Source organism: Rousettus aegyptiacus, unplaced genomic scaffold (genome assembly GCF_014176215.1).
Source record: "Rousettus aegyptiacus isolate mRouAeg1 unplaced genomic scaffold, mRouAeg1.p scaffold_m13_p_14, whole genome shotgun sequence".
Classification (NCBI taxonomy): Eukaryota; Metazoa; Chordata; class Mammalia; order Chiroptera; family Pteropodidae; genus Rousettus; species Rousettus aegyptiacus.
Window position 1 is genome coordinate 43,889,819 of NW_023416289.1, and position 14,967 is coordinate 43,904,785.

A 14,967-nucleotide genomic window follows, 5' to 3' on the forward strand; every position below is an offset into this window, starting at 1 on the left:
AATGGACATCACTCTCTCCCTTTTCATCTCCATTCATACTCCCATTCCAGTAGGAAAATCTAGTAGTCAGATAGGAGACAAGACAGACCTACCATTTTTACAAGCACTAAAGTCCGCTTATTGCTTACACTTCTTGTGGAGCCTAGTGGAACACATCTGAAGAATTTACAGAAATTTTATGTACAGAATTTCCAGGTTTAGATGAACAATGTGGGTTGATGGGATATAAGTCCATTTTAGAAAAACACGGATATTCTGGGTAAAGGGAAAATGTGATGTTTATTTTTATATGTCAGTTTGACTAACATAAGGGATGCCCACATACCTGGTGAAACATTATTTCTGGGTGTGGCTGTGAAGGTGTTTCTGGAAGAGATTAATTAGCATTTGAATAAGTAGATTGGGTAAAGAGATCCGCCCTCAGCAATGTAGGTAGACATCACCCAATCTGTGAGAACTGGAATAGAATAAAAAGTCAGAAGAAGGATGAATTCCCTCTTTCTCTTTTTGAGCTGCGATGTACATCTTCTCCTATGCTGGGACATCCGAGTTCCTGATCCTCGGGTTTTCAAACTTAAACTTATTATACCACCGGTTCTCTAGTTCTCCAGCTGTTAGAAGGGAGATTAAGGACTGTTATCCAAAAAATATAAAGAACTCAAAACTGAACAATAGTGAAAGCGACAGTCAACAGTAAGCAAACATGTTAGGTGTTAGATCACGGAGTCTAGTGATGTCGGTATAGGCTTTAACTAAATGTTTTGGCTGTTTTGGTTGTCATGTAGCTTAGAGTCAAAGGTTAAGAAAGTGTGTTAGTCGCTTATAGTCAAAGATTTATAAAGTATGGTAGTCATGTGCCGAAGGCTTGCCTGTAAAGAAAGTCCCAGGAAAAATGTTTAAAAGTACAATTTCCTAGAGATAATAGAAAAATATAGCTAGCTAAGCACAAAACAATAACAACTTAAACCATAACAAGATATTTAGCTTCTCCCTTTTGTTTTAAAGAAAATATCACTGACACACAATATGAGAGATTTTGCAGAATCTTGGTTCTTCTACCCATTGAGATCACCTGACAGGGGAAGGAATTAATCAGTTTCTAAGGAAAACCACTGACACATAATAACTAACCAGTCAGTTTTGCCTGTGACCCCTAAACCCTAACCTTCAACCTCTGCCTTTAAAAATGCCTGATAACAAACCACTGGGGAGATCGGGTTGAGAGTGCTAGCTCGCTCCTCTCCTGCCTTAGCACCCTGCTAATAAACTGCTTCAGTATCTCCGCTGCAGAACTTGGAGCTCAGTGCTGAGCTCTGCTGTGTGATGAGACCCTCTTCGGTTCGGTAACAATACGAAAATAAACAGCCCGGGAGGTTGAGAGTGGGGCCAGTTGGACATGTGTGGGGCAGGAGATATATATGAACTCTGTACTTGCTTTTCAACTTTGCTGTGACCATAAAACCGCTCTGCAAAACAAGGTCTATTTAAAAAAAAAAAAAAAGACACAGGAAGCAGCTGGTAGGGGCTCTCACTCATCAAATCTTGAACAATTAGAGAATCAAAATAATATTAATAGATTATAACCCAGTGAATACAATAAAAATCTAGAAGTCCATAATGATGGAAAGAATGAATTAAAACATAAATGAAAAGGAACATTTTTCTTACTGTGGAATGACAACTAACAATTGTAGAAGACAGAAACTTATCATTTGTCAACTTTCATAGTAATAATTAATTCAGCCAAGATACATCAACGGCCATTATTAATAGGGGTGAAAGTTTGATGAGGAAAGAGATATCTACATGCCATCAAAGTTTCTCCAGAGGAGAAGTCTGATAGGCACCACCTTAACCAAGTGATCAAAGTGAATTTCGTGGTTAATGGGACAAATTATAAAAAGTATCACCTGAAAGGATTCAGTGCCCTTCCATGGTGTTCCCACCAGAGATGCGTATCCTGAAACTAATCATCAGAAAACATCAGATAAAGCTAAATTGAGAGAGAATCTACAAAACGTTCGGCTTGTAATCTTCAAAGTGTGAAGAACATGAGAGTCAAAGTAAGATATGAGAATTAAATGTAAAGTGTGGTACTAATTTGGCCCTTTTGCTATAAAGGAAGCTTTTGGAACAATGGGGGAAACCTGATGAGGTCTGAGGATTAGAAAATAGTGATGTGTCATGTTAATTTCCTGACCTTGGACTTGGTTGTGTAGGGGAAGTGCCCTTGTCTGCAGCAATTACACACCAAAATACTCAGAGGTGCGGTGATGAGGCATTACGTTGGCCACTTACTCTCAGATAGTTTGGGAAACAAAAGCAAGGTAATAATATTTATCTCAAAGGATAGCTGTCAGGATTAAATTATATGATGTGAAATTTAACAGTCCTTGACACATAACTTTTCAATGAATTGAAGATGTTCTTATTATGTAAAGCCAAGGCACTACAAACATTTATCCGTGTGACCTTTATCTATATGTTGCTATTTCTTCAAAAGGAAACACACACACACACACACACACACACACACACACACACATTTTTAGATGTTTGTTTGTGTAGCATCACAGCCTCTAATTTCTACCACTAGAGGGCGCCTAAGGATTAGGTTAGGATTGACTGGTTTTCAGGTTAGACCAGTGGTTCTCACGTTTTGATATCAGAATTCCTTTATACTCTTAACAATTATTGAAGACCCCCAAGAGTTTTTGTGTAAACAAGCTATATATAATATGGTGTACTAGTAAACCATCTCCCTGAAGGAAAAGTAACCCTATTCGATAGTGTTTCTGTGGCTCACTTTGAAGGTTTAACAATTGGCTCATGTACCTGAAAATTAATCTATTGGCTTCTCTCGCCAGTCGGGCATGGCATCAGCACCAGGAGATAGCTATTTATATTTTCCTTATATGAATTTAGACTGAGAAAAGATTCAAAGATGTATTTAGTCATTTAAAATAGCAATAACAAATCCATTCGATTTTAATATCAGAGCAATTGACATCAGCACGCATCATGTGGCCTCTGGAAAACTTCACTTTACACTGAAAAAAAAAAAGGCAAATAACCTCTTGGTATTATTATGAGAAGAGTTTTGACCTTGTGGACCCCATGAAAGGAACTCAGAGACCAACAGGGGCTGGCAGGTCATACTTGGGAACCCTAGGCTTAGACTTTCTGTTCTCAACTCTAGTCAATCTAGTATCTCACATTTTAAAAAATAATAAATCTTTTACAATATGCCTTTTAGTATTAAGAAATAAAGTTTATACACAGTATAACCCACATGTACCTGTGTTTAAATAACCTCTAATTTAGAAGTCATTGCAACACATTATCTGACCTTGGCATCCAGGTGCCAAGGTCAACAGCATGCTAATAATACCAAGGTGGCCTGCTTGATACTATGGTGTGCCCTGACACGTGTATTGTCAGAATCCACGGAGAAGAAGCAAAAGAAAAATACAGTCTACAGTCCTTTACCAGACATGGGTGTCTAAGCATTGAGGAGGTGTTTGGATCTATAAAAAGGTGGTGTGTGTGTGTGTGTGTGCGTGTGTGTGTGTGTGTTTCATATATGATGTTACAACCCAACTGGGTTCCGGATGTCTCCTGGAATAAAACACATTGATATTTCAGCAGTGAAATGTGAACTATTCACACCACAGTGGGGTAAATGAAGATTATCAGAACAGCCTGTGTCAGATCAGGTCTTGCCAAGTAAGTTAGACAACCATCTCTCCTTTACATTATTTGAGTCTTGAACTTGTGGATGCCTGATGTTGAGGTGATAATTTATAATAAAGAAGAGGTGTTCCATGATGTGGATGCCCACAGACAGAATGGGGCCAGGTGTTCCTGCTTGTAATAAATTATAAGTTGAGATTTAAGGTGAATAAGACAATACTCAGTCAAATGTCGGTTTCCATTTATAGTTGACAATTGGAAATAAGGGCTAAATGAGAACATTCACGTGTCTGTGTAGATTAGGAGAGAAGCCAAAGCAGCGTGACCTGCTGGATTGTCTGGGATTCAAATATCATGAGGAGCAGAGACCGTGGTGATACGATTCTCTGACACCGTGAACGTTTCCCAGTACCAACTTCTGCCCCAAACAGAATGGCATTCTCCCTTTGAGTCACATGTAGCTGCTTTCCTGGAAAATTAAGAAACTGTTTAAACGGTGCAAAATTCTTGCTGTTTTAATGTAAAATGGGAGCAGCTGTAGCCTCTGATCGACGATCGATGACTGATGATCTTTAACAGATTCTTCCTGTACAACGTAAACAGCGGCAGGACCCAGGAAACACCTCCAAGTCAGGGCTGCGCAGCGCATGGCAAGAAGCCAGGAGTCCCTGGCTCTGCCACCAGTTGCCAGAAGCCCGACAGATGTGCGTACGTACACCTGCCCCAGACGGCAGCAGGTACTAAGACCTGCTCTCTGAGCTCAAGGGGAGATAAGTGCGCGGGAGGGGCGGGGCTCAGGGTCCTGAGCTCGGGGGCCCTGACCTCCTGGAGCCGAGTGAGAGATTTCCCTACAGGGGGCGCCAAAGCGCTGAGGCCGCGAGCCGGGGACTTGGGCCACAGAATCCGACACGCCTCTGTCTAGGGCACTTATCTGCGCCAACACCTACATATACCTCAGCAACGGCACAGGGAACCATGACATGCCTGAGTGTTTTACATAGACATGACTCTGAGCCTCAGCACGTTTTATTGATGACAAGTGCCCTTATTTACAGAACCCAGATAGGCCCCTGTGTCACTATTAGTGTGTGCACTGAAAGGCATCCAGGTGCCAAGGTCAACAGCATGCTAATAATACCAAGGTGGCCTGCTTGATACTATGGTGTGTCCTGACACGTGTATTGTCAGAATCCACGGGGGTCGATACTGACTTGTGTGCTAATGGCAGCCTGTTATGCGACACCTGTATGTGACATTGATACATGCATGGACACGTATGCATGTGGACACATGGGTAGTCAAAGTGCCTGTCTGAGCCTTGTCTGTCCACCCTCTAGGCTGGGATCCCTTAGCCCACAGAGGCGGTTCTGATGAAGTTCTGTGTCCCCTCCATGGGGCGGAGGACAGAAGCATCATAAATGCTCCAGTGAATGAGAAAGTGAATTAATGAGTGAATGACAGCATTTCAGACTCACCAGGTGACAGGTGCTGTGCTAAACACTCACGTGCCTGACCTAATTAAATCCGTACCATGGTCTCTATGACGAGGGGACTATGATGATACCCACCGTACAGATGAGGGAAACTGAGTCATTGAGCCACCATGTGACTTTCCCAGAGTCATACAACATGTAAATGGTAGAGCCTGGAGTTGACCAAAGTCTTCCAATCTCAAAGACACGTGTTCTTAACCACTGGCCTGTCCCAAGGGTGATGGGACAATCTCCTCCCCCAACTCCTGGGACACACCGCCATCCTTCAAGAGCAGGCACTCTGCAAACTGGAAGGACAAGAGGCAGCCTTTTATTATCAATTCAAAGAGGAGAAAAGAGGTAGAGACACTTTAATCTCACAAGGCTGAGAAGTTCTTTATGTTTTGTGACTCCTGGCCCTGTGAATTGAGGAGAGGCAGGTAGATTGACTTGTAGACACTTAATTCTAGGGAAGAAGAGTGTGAAAGGGACCCTTCCCCCTCTTCCATCATCATAGATCCATAGCCCTCATGACGGTGAGGATGTGGAGCTATTGGATTACTCATTCATTGTTGGTGGGAATATAAAATCATGCAGCCTCTGTGGAAACAGTCTGGCAGCTCAAAAAGTTAAACAGAGTTACTGTGTGATCCAGCAATTCCACTCCTAGGCATGTACCCCAAAGAACCGAAAACAAGCGTTCCAACAAACGCTTGTACACAAATGTCCGTAGCAGCATCATTCACAATAACCGAAAGGTGGAAACAACCCAAATGTCTATCAACCAATGAATGGATAAACAAACTATGGTCAGTCCATGCAATGGAATAATATTTAGCCATAGAAAGAAATGAAGTACTGATCCTTGCTACAAGGTAGTTTATTGCATGCACTTGCAAATGTTATGCTGAGTGCAAGAAGCCAAACACAAAAGGTCACATATTGTATGATTCCATTTATATGAAATATAAAATAGGTAATCCAGAGAGACAAAAAGTAGGTTGGTGGCTGCCAGAAGCTGGAGGGGACAGGGATAGGGAGTGATCTGGGTTCTCTTTTGGGGTGATGAAAATGTTTTGGAACTAGATACTGGTGGTGGTTGCACAATATCATGGATGTACTAAATGTTACTGACTTATACACTTGAAAATGCTTAATTTTATGTTATGTGAATTTCACCTCAATAAAAATAAAGAAAAATAGCCAGGTCCTCAATCACGATAAGCACATTTCAGGTGTTCAAGAGGCACTCGTGGCCAGTGACCACCATACAGGCACAGATATAGAACATTTGAATCATCATAGAATGTTTAATTAGACGATGCTGGTCTACAGTTTCCTACAGTCTATCTCTGGCTGACTGTGTTTTCCTGGTGTCATTTAACCTGTTCCTCTGTCCACTGTATTTCTTGTAAACTATAATTACATCTAGAAGCTTAATCAATTTCAGGTTTAGTTATTTTAGTGAAAATATTTCCTAGGTACTGCGTCCTTCCCTCAGGGGGCACATGATGTTTTGTTGTTTCTTTTATGTGTATGTGCTTGCACACACGATGAAAAGTGTCTTTCCCATCTCATTAGCCAAAGGAAGTCACATGACCAAGGCGGACATCAATGGGCTGGAGATGTATTTGGCTTTCTCAGGAAGGTCTCTAAAGTCACATGAAGAAGTCATGGATGTATAGCTCTATAACATGGAGTGAGTGGAGATTCGGAAATAAGAATCCAACCTATCACAGGGGGTATTATTTTTTATCATATGAATTTTTCAGAAACAACTCTCCGAGTCACAGGGAAGTTAAGTAACTTGCCCAAGATCACAAAACTGGCAGGATCTGAACGCAGGCAGGCTGGTTCCAGAGCCGGGGATTGTAACTGCTCCACTACAAGAAAATAATGGCGGTCACCACTGGGGCTGTCACGGTTTCAGAAAGAGCCAGAGTGCGAAGGGCTCGGTACAGCGCTTGGCACAGAACCTGGGCACGCTACTCAGGGCTCATGCTGTTTGTTTCCATCACCTGACTCCAGGTTGGCCTTGGCTTCAGTTTGGAGGGATTTTCGGCCCCTGGCAGTGTTCCAAGAATGCCAGCTGGCCTTTATAAACCCGTAGTATGAGGCATCAGAATCAGGGGAAGGGAGAGTAGAGATAAAATCAAGTTATTAGAGGTAGCTGCAGAGAGGTTTGGAGCGATTTCCCCCAGTCGTGGGCAGTAGGGAGGGTGAGTCACACAAAGTGAACATCAGCAAGGAAGACGGCTGAGCAGAGGTACAGGAGAAAGTAACCAGAGACGGTGGCAGCTTATCAGAATTGGCTGTGAGCACAGGTATGGAATTTCGTTGCCAAACTCTATTTCCCTGTTGACAAGACAAACATTTTTTTTTCCAGTATCCCAAGGCCGGTCGACTCCACCTCCACAGTGCTGCTCATAGGCAGAGCTCTAAGATATTGTCCTGTTAGAGAGATTTCTCCAAAATGGCCACAGTAGAATTTCCGGTCTCGCATGCTGTTCCAGTGGAAGCTTGCCTCTCCCCATCAAGAAGTGGAGTCTATTTCCCTCCCACCCAAGCTGGGAAGAGCTTGTGATTGCCTTTTATGTAACAAATGGGTTGGAAATGATACTGCATGACTTCCAAGGCTAGGTCACAAAGGAGACGTGGCTTCCGCCTGTATCCCTGCACCCTCTCCCTTTTCCTTGGGACCCAGCTGACATGATGTGAGGAAGCCCAATCAGCCCCATGGAAAGGTGACATGTAGATATTCGAGCCACAGCCTCCAGGTGAGGTTCTAGCTGACAGGCAGCTTCAACTGCCAGGCAGGTGGGTGAGAAGCTTCAAATCATTCCAGCACACAGCCTTTAAGCCGTTCCAGCTGATGCCACGTGGAGCAGAGATGAGCTGCCCTCACTGAGCCTTGCCTAGATTTACATTCATGAGCAAAATCCTCCCATCAGGATGTTTTGTTTTGTTTTGTTTTGTTTTTAGGTCAGGCAACCCTTGGTTGACCTCTCAGATCGCAAGGACCTTGTCAGCTTACAATCTCGTATTTTTTATTTTTTATTTTTTACGCCTACAACACCTGGTCTTCCTAGGTGGTCTCCCATCCAAGTACTAACCAGGCCCAACTCTGTTTAGCTTCTGAAATCAGACAGGATCAGTCTTGATCAGGGTGGCATGGCCATAGACAGGATCGTTTGTTTTGTAAACTAAACACAGGGGCCCCCAACCCTTGGGCCATTGACTGGTACCAGTCCGTGGCCAGTTAGGAACCGGGCCACACAGCAAGAGGTGAGTGGTGATCATCAAACATGCAAAACTTCATCTGTGTTTGCAGCTGCTCCCCAGCGCCAGCATCACTGCCTCATCTTCGCCTTAGATCCTCAGGTATTAGATTTTCATAGGAGCACCGGTCCCTGGTGCTAAAAAGATTGGGGACCTGTTTTTTCCCATGTGAAGAGACAGAGAACTTCATTCAAATCTAACTTAAATATCACTTCCCTGTTCAAAACCCCATGTGTCCCCACCTAGTGAAGTTTAACTAACCTAGATCATAAACATCTGGTGCATTCATATATATGTGTGTGTGTTATTTCTGTTTTAATGTTTGTTTGACAAGTATCGGTTTTCCTTGGGACTGTAAATCCCTAGGATTGGCTCCCCGCCATGACTCTGATGGCCCCTGCTTCCTCAAATAGCACCATGCTTCCCCTGAGGCCCTTTCTAATTTGGGCCTCCCATTTCCTCACACTCTGCCTGCCTCCACCACTGAGGCTTGGGAGGGATTTTCTGTTTATCAAGATTCTTTTGGGTGCAAGCAGCTGAAATCAACTCACACGAATCTAAACACACAGCAAATAAAGAAAGCAATATTTAATAATAACAGCAACAATTAAAATAAGCCATAAAGGTTCCAAGCCTTCCATTGGAGTTCAGGCATGGCTCAATCTGGGTGCCCAGGTGTCTGTGTCAAGACTGTCCTTCCCTTCACTTCTGCTTTCCTCTGTGTTGACTTTCATCTCAAAAAAAAAAAAGCCTTTCCTTTCTCGGTGGCAGGGCGAGTCCCATCGGCTCTGGCTCACTTCCCAACAGCTTGGCGACTCTCAAAGAAATAGAAAACCTCTTTCTTGAGAGTTGCAGCAAATGTCTCAGGATCGGTTCTCACATCTTCCCTGAACCAATCACTGTGCCCAGGGAAACAGAAGAAACCAGCTGATTGGCTGGGTCTGGATCCCATGTCCCTGGAGTCGCTGGGTTACGGGAAGCCCTATACAAATTAAATAGACTGAGAGGGAGAGAAGCGGTTCCCCAGAAGACAGCTGAGTGGGATGCTGGTTGGGCTAAAACCACAAACTTCTGCTATAGCGTCCTCTTCCCTGCTTCAGTTGCACCGGAATCTTGGTGGGCTGTGGATTAGTGCCCCGTGGACGCGCGCGCGCACACACACACACACCCGGCGCCGAGATCGAGATCGTAATGTTGTCACCACCCCTTGGTCACTGGGTACGCCCTCCTTACTTCACTAGTAGAAAGAGAACATATCTCTGCTCTTTTTGAATGTGGGTGTGATTGAAAAGGGAGTTTAAAAGGCAAGGAGGCAGAGACGGTGCCAGACTGGAGGGGTGGGGACGGGAGGACAGAAGATCGCTGCTGGGGACTGAGAGGGGATGGTGGGGTCCCCAGGGGGAGGGGCTGCAAAACCGGGGTGGGGTTGGGAGTTGGGGGTGGTGAGGGGAAGCGAAGGACTCGGTGGATAAGGCAGAGGAGACAGAGCTGACAACTAGAGGGGGGAGGACTGGAGGTCAGAGGGGCCCGACGGCGGGAGGGAAAAGGAGGGACAAGCCTGGCTGGGGGTGGGGGGTAGAGGCTCGGGGTTCGGTTAACTGAGTGGGTCAGAAGAGGGTTGGTATCAGACGTTACGAGAGAGGCTAGGCCAGAAGGCGCGGCCTGCTGACCGTGCAGGCGACACTGCGGAGAAAGTAGGCAGCAGGGGGCGTGGTCGTGTGTGTGTGTGTGTGTGTGTGTGTGTGTGTGTGTGTGTGTGTGCGCGTGTTCCACACCCCCACCCACCCTCGGCCTTCCCAGTCTCCGTCTCTAGTCGGGTCTCTTTCTCGGAAGTGACAGACTGGTCGGCCAATGAGAGCCGCGGGCGGGGCGCAGGGCAGCCAATAACGCAGCGGGGGCGGAGCTGGGGAGGGGGCGCTGCGGACAGGGGAGGGGGCTCGGGGCCTGCAAGGGCTCCCGAGACGCGACGCGCGAGCCATGGCGCTGGGGCTTCAGCGCGCAAGGTACTGGGGTTCGGGGACAGGAATAATGAGAATTGAGGGGCTCTTCTTCGGGGACCCCTGAGCGGGGTGGGCATGCATGGGTGCAAGGCAAGGACGCCCCGGGACGGGCGGTGAGAGAGGCACGTCCGCGCAGCGTTCTCCACCCTAGGGGGCTGCCCGCGAGTGAGTTTCCCCAAGTCCCAGGCTGCCCCGCCCCTCTAGCCAGTTGCCACTTGAGAGTCGTGATCCCCGGATTTCTTGCTACTCTGGCTTCACCTCTCTGCCTGGTCGGGGGTGAAACTCGGGATCCCCACGGAATTGGGCATGTTGCACTGGAGCAGTTTCTGGGCATCTGGGGCGGCGTTCTCCCTCTACATATGGATCATCTGGTCTCTGAACCCCCAGAATTGAGGTTGTTCTTTGCCACCAGACTCCTGAAGTCCTGATAGGATACGGGATAGCTATTCACAAGTTGAGCCTTCCCAGATACAGGGACACCTGGGAGTGGGGAGTCAGCTCCTGAGTGCAAGAGAAGAGAGATCCCTTCACTGGACTCTCCTTCACTCGGTCTCCCAAACTTAGGTGCCCTAGAAATAGGCAGAGGGGATTCCTTATCAGAAGGTACCTGGGACCCTCCCCAGGGAACTTTCTGTATCTTCAAGAGGTAGGGTCACCTCCTTGAATAACAAGGAAACAGCCTGACCCACTTGTCGAAGCTAGCTAGCGCCTTCTACGTCTCCTCCACCCTGCCCAGTCCCTGTGACCATGGGGAAGGGGGCGCTCAAGCCTTATTTTGGGAAGACCCCGTGAAGGGAACAGTGATGGCAGCGCCCCTGCTGCCGCGCCCAGCAAGGCCTCCTGGGCAGAGGGTGGGGTCGGCGTTCGGCTCCCGCCAGGTGCAGACAGACATGCTGACCACCGCGCGAAACCTGTGCTCTGGCTCCACTGCCAAGGGTCCTGTCCGGCGGCGTTTTCATGAGGTCCCTGGAAAATGTCCCAGACCCTTGGTTTTCCCCGTCCAATCTGAGGCGTCCAGGAAGCCTCACCCCCTCCCCTCCTCCCTGGCTTCAAAGGTCTGATTGGATCCGTCACACCCCTATGTTTTTCACTCTCCTCAACCTGCCCTCTCCAATTCTATTTCCGTTTCTGGCTCGCAGCCCACCAGGGAACTCCATCCCTTCTGGGCCACCCCAGGCCCAGCCCCTCCCAGCGCCCCCTCCTGGCTGGGTAGGGGCCCCTCTTGGCTAAGACTGGGTGCTCCCCCCTCCAACCAAGGCCAGCCCTTTCCTGTGGTGTCATCCTAGCACCACGCACCACCCACTCATAACTCGCACCCGGATCCCTGCCACACTCCATCCTCTCCTGCACCCCTAGGATGTCACTTGGGCCAAAGGGGGGCCTGGCCAATGGTGAGTGGGCCCCTCACACCCCCTCACCCCTTCTTTTCTTCCAGCTAGGGTTTATTACTATCCCACCTCAGTCAGAAATGTTCTTAGGCTGTTCCTGTTGGGCACAGGGCCCCAGGTGACCCCTAAGTTAGACAGTTCCCATAGAAGATAGGACTTTTGATATGGGCACCCCATGCTGGATGCCACGTCCTGGGGAATGAGCAAGTCGGGGAGCAGAGAGGCTCACACTAGCCCCCTCTTCTCAAATCCAAACCCTGCCTCTGGCCTCTCAGGCCACCTCTGGGCAGTGCCAAGAGGAATCTCTTGTACCTGCTTAGGTATAGCCTCGGTGCCCCCAGTCCCCCACGCTTTTTGCAAGACCCCTAATATAATACCCAGCTGATGTTAGAGGAGGGGCCAGGAGCCGCTGTGAGTGTGGGCCAGGGTCTCCCCACTTTCTCCGGGGCTCTGCTCATGGGTGGCCGGTTGTTCTGGACAGGAAAGTGGCAGGCTTCTCCCTCTCCTGGTTTGAGGGGGAGGGCATCGGGCCTCAGTCCCCATTTTCAGGCCTCACTCTGGGGCCTCCCGGCCCTGGCCACACCTCCTGTTCTCTGCTGCTGGAACACAGAGGAAGGGTGGCAGGGTTCCAGCTGCACGTCCCAAGCTGGGCGGAATGCCAGGGGGCTGGGCCAGGGCTGGGCACGGGGCCAGCCAGCTAGACTGTCCAGCTGGGGCGATCCAGAGGCAAAGGGGTAGGACAAGGGGAAGGGTATGAGGCTACTGAGCAAAGGAGAGTCAGGACAGGGGCCCCTTGGGTGGGCATACCCACAGAGGCATGGCATTTTAGGGCACAGGCACCTAACGTCAAGGTCCACATCCCAGCTCACCCGATTCCGGGCTGCATGACCTGGTGCCAGCGACCGCCTCTCTGAGCCTGTTTTACATCCTGGAAAAATAGGGGTCATGGCTCCCTCCACACCCCCTCCTCCCCGCAACACATCAAGATGAAGAGCAGTGAGGGAACAGGTCTCTTGGCAGGACAGCCCGGTGGTATGCAATAAACTCCATTCAAGTCGGTCCGAGTTCTGGGTAAAACTAGACAGACCTGGTTTTTGGTGCCGCTGGCTAAAAGCTGTGTGGCCTCAGGCAAGTTCCATCACCTCCCTGAGCTTGCTTCCTTGGGAGGAAGATGGGGGAAATGCTGGTAGATACCTGGTCCCACTAACTGAGAAGCCCTGAGCATCAGTGAGCGTTGGTGGAGGGCCTGGGATGCTGCTGCACCTGCGAGATGACTTCGCCTGCCGCACAGGGTTGTGGTAAGGGTTTAATGGGGTCTCGAGCTCCATGAGTGTTCAGTACACCAAAGCTACCATTACTATTACTATCGCTTAGTTAATCTTCCCAAGGTGCTTGTGTAAAAGTCATATATGTAACTGCACACACGAGACCATGGGGTTACCACTGAAGCCCCCAATTTCTTTGGTTTCCAAGAGGCCCCTAAGCCTTCCATCCCTGATGTGGGTATGGGGGTGGGGCAGTAACCTCTATAGAGCACTAACCGAATGCTAGGTCCTCTTCTAAGCCCTCGACATAGATTAACTCATTTAATCTTCACAGCAACCCTATGAGGTTGGTGGTTATAATGCTCAGGGAGGCTGTGCGACTTGTCCAAAGCCACACAGCTAAGTAGCAATGGAGTCGAAATTGGAACCCCGAACCAGAGGAATTAGCCCCAACTCTGTTAAATGGGAAAGGCCAGAGACCCAGGCATTAGTGAAGCCAGCCAGAGGCCCACGTTTCCTGTCAGAGGACAGGCTGGGAGCGGGAAGGGCCACTGTGGCCACCAGCTGGCTCCTTGGAGGAGGAAGAAGCCTGCCACAGAGCAGATTACAGAGCTCAGCTGCCCAGGAGGTGGGGGCCAGCCCCACCTCTGTCCCTGTTCCCACCCCCTGCTCCCTCTGCGGGGAGGGGCAGCTCAGTGGGGGCCCACCCACCCCCACCCTCCAGGCAGGAAGACAAACAGGGCTGGAACAGAACCAGAACAGGACAGGACGGAATGTCCTCCAGGCAGAGCAGGACGGGAGGCCCCTGCCTCCTCCCACCAGCCAGAAAGGAGAAGAGGGGGGTGATCACCGGCTCCCTCCACCCTCCACCCAGCCTGCCCCCTTCTGTACCTCCCAGCTGCACTGAAGTTTCTTCCCTCCACAGCCAGACAGGACAGTCCCCTCCCCTCTCCCCATCCTGCCTGTGGGTGGGGCTGCAGGTCTGCAGCTTGGGAGTGAGCTCGATGCCACCCCCAGAAGTGGCCTCTGGTTTCTAGGAAGGGACTGACTCCCCCCTACCTCTGCCTCCACCCCCGCCTGAGTTCTGCTTCCTGGGGGTGGGTCAAAAGGAAGGAATTAAAATCGTGAAAGCTTTGGAAGCTTATTGCCCGAGTTCAAATCCTGGACCTGCCAGTTCCTGGCTTTGTGACTTCCTGAGCAAAGGACTTCTGGGACTGAATAAGTACACACGGGCAGAGCACAGTGTGGTGCAGTGTCAGACACATGAACCCTTAGCAAATTACAGCTGCTTACTGGTAATGGTTTAATCAATATTACATAGATAAGATTATATATGCTATATATAATATACTCTAACTAAAACAAACAAACAAACCTATAGCATTTGGATTCAGACAGACCCAGAGCTTGACCCTTCAGACAGTGGCAGAAACAGGGAAAAGAATTGCCGAAACCTGGAGATAAACCCAGAGCCAGAGACACAGAGAAAATGCAAGTGTTCAAACCCTGGCTTCACTCTTTATGGGCAAGCGCCGAGCCCGGTTCTTCATTTGTTCCACAGGGATAATTACCTTCCTTCTAGGGTCATCTGAGCTCCAAATGGGTTAATGGAAGTAATACACATGGCACAGGGACTGACATAATAGTAAAAGCTGGCTAAGTGGCAGATATTTCTGACAAAATGATATACATCCTCCTACTCCCAAACCAGCTGGCAGAATTCAGGCATTTAAAGTTGATTAAAGGGCAGGGGTGAGTGGTTAGTTGTTGGGTGGACAGAGTCCTCCCTAGTGGGGCCCCCGTTGGTGGGTCGTTGGACTTTGAGATCTGTGCTCCAAGATTCTGAGGACTCAGCTCAGCCGAGGAGGTT

General features: G+C 48.5%; 1 protein-coding gene and 1 pseudogene across 1 annotated transcript in view; one reads left to right on the plus strand and one right to left on the minus strand.

The window, feature by feature from the left end:
* Positions 1-8,229: 8,229 nt before the first annotated feature.
* LOC118611699 lies at positions 8,230-8,348 on the minus strand (annotated as a pseudogene).
* A 3,313-nt stretch (positions 8,349-11,661) lies between these two features.
* Positions 11,662-14,967, plus strand: part of HIF3A (hypoxia inducible factor 3 subunit alpha) — a 28,352-nt gene continuing 25,046 nt past the window's right edge. The window contains exon 1 of the mRNA XM_016155339.2: positions 11,662-11,835. The gene's annotated coding sequence lies outside the window, so the exon portion shown is untranslated. The remainder of the gene's footprint in view (positions 11,836-14,967) is intronic.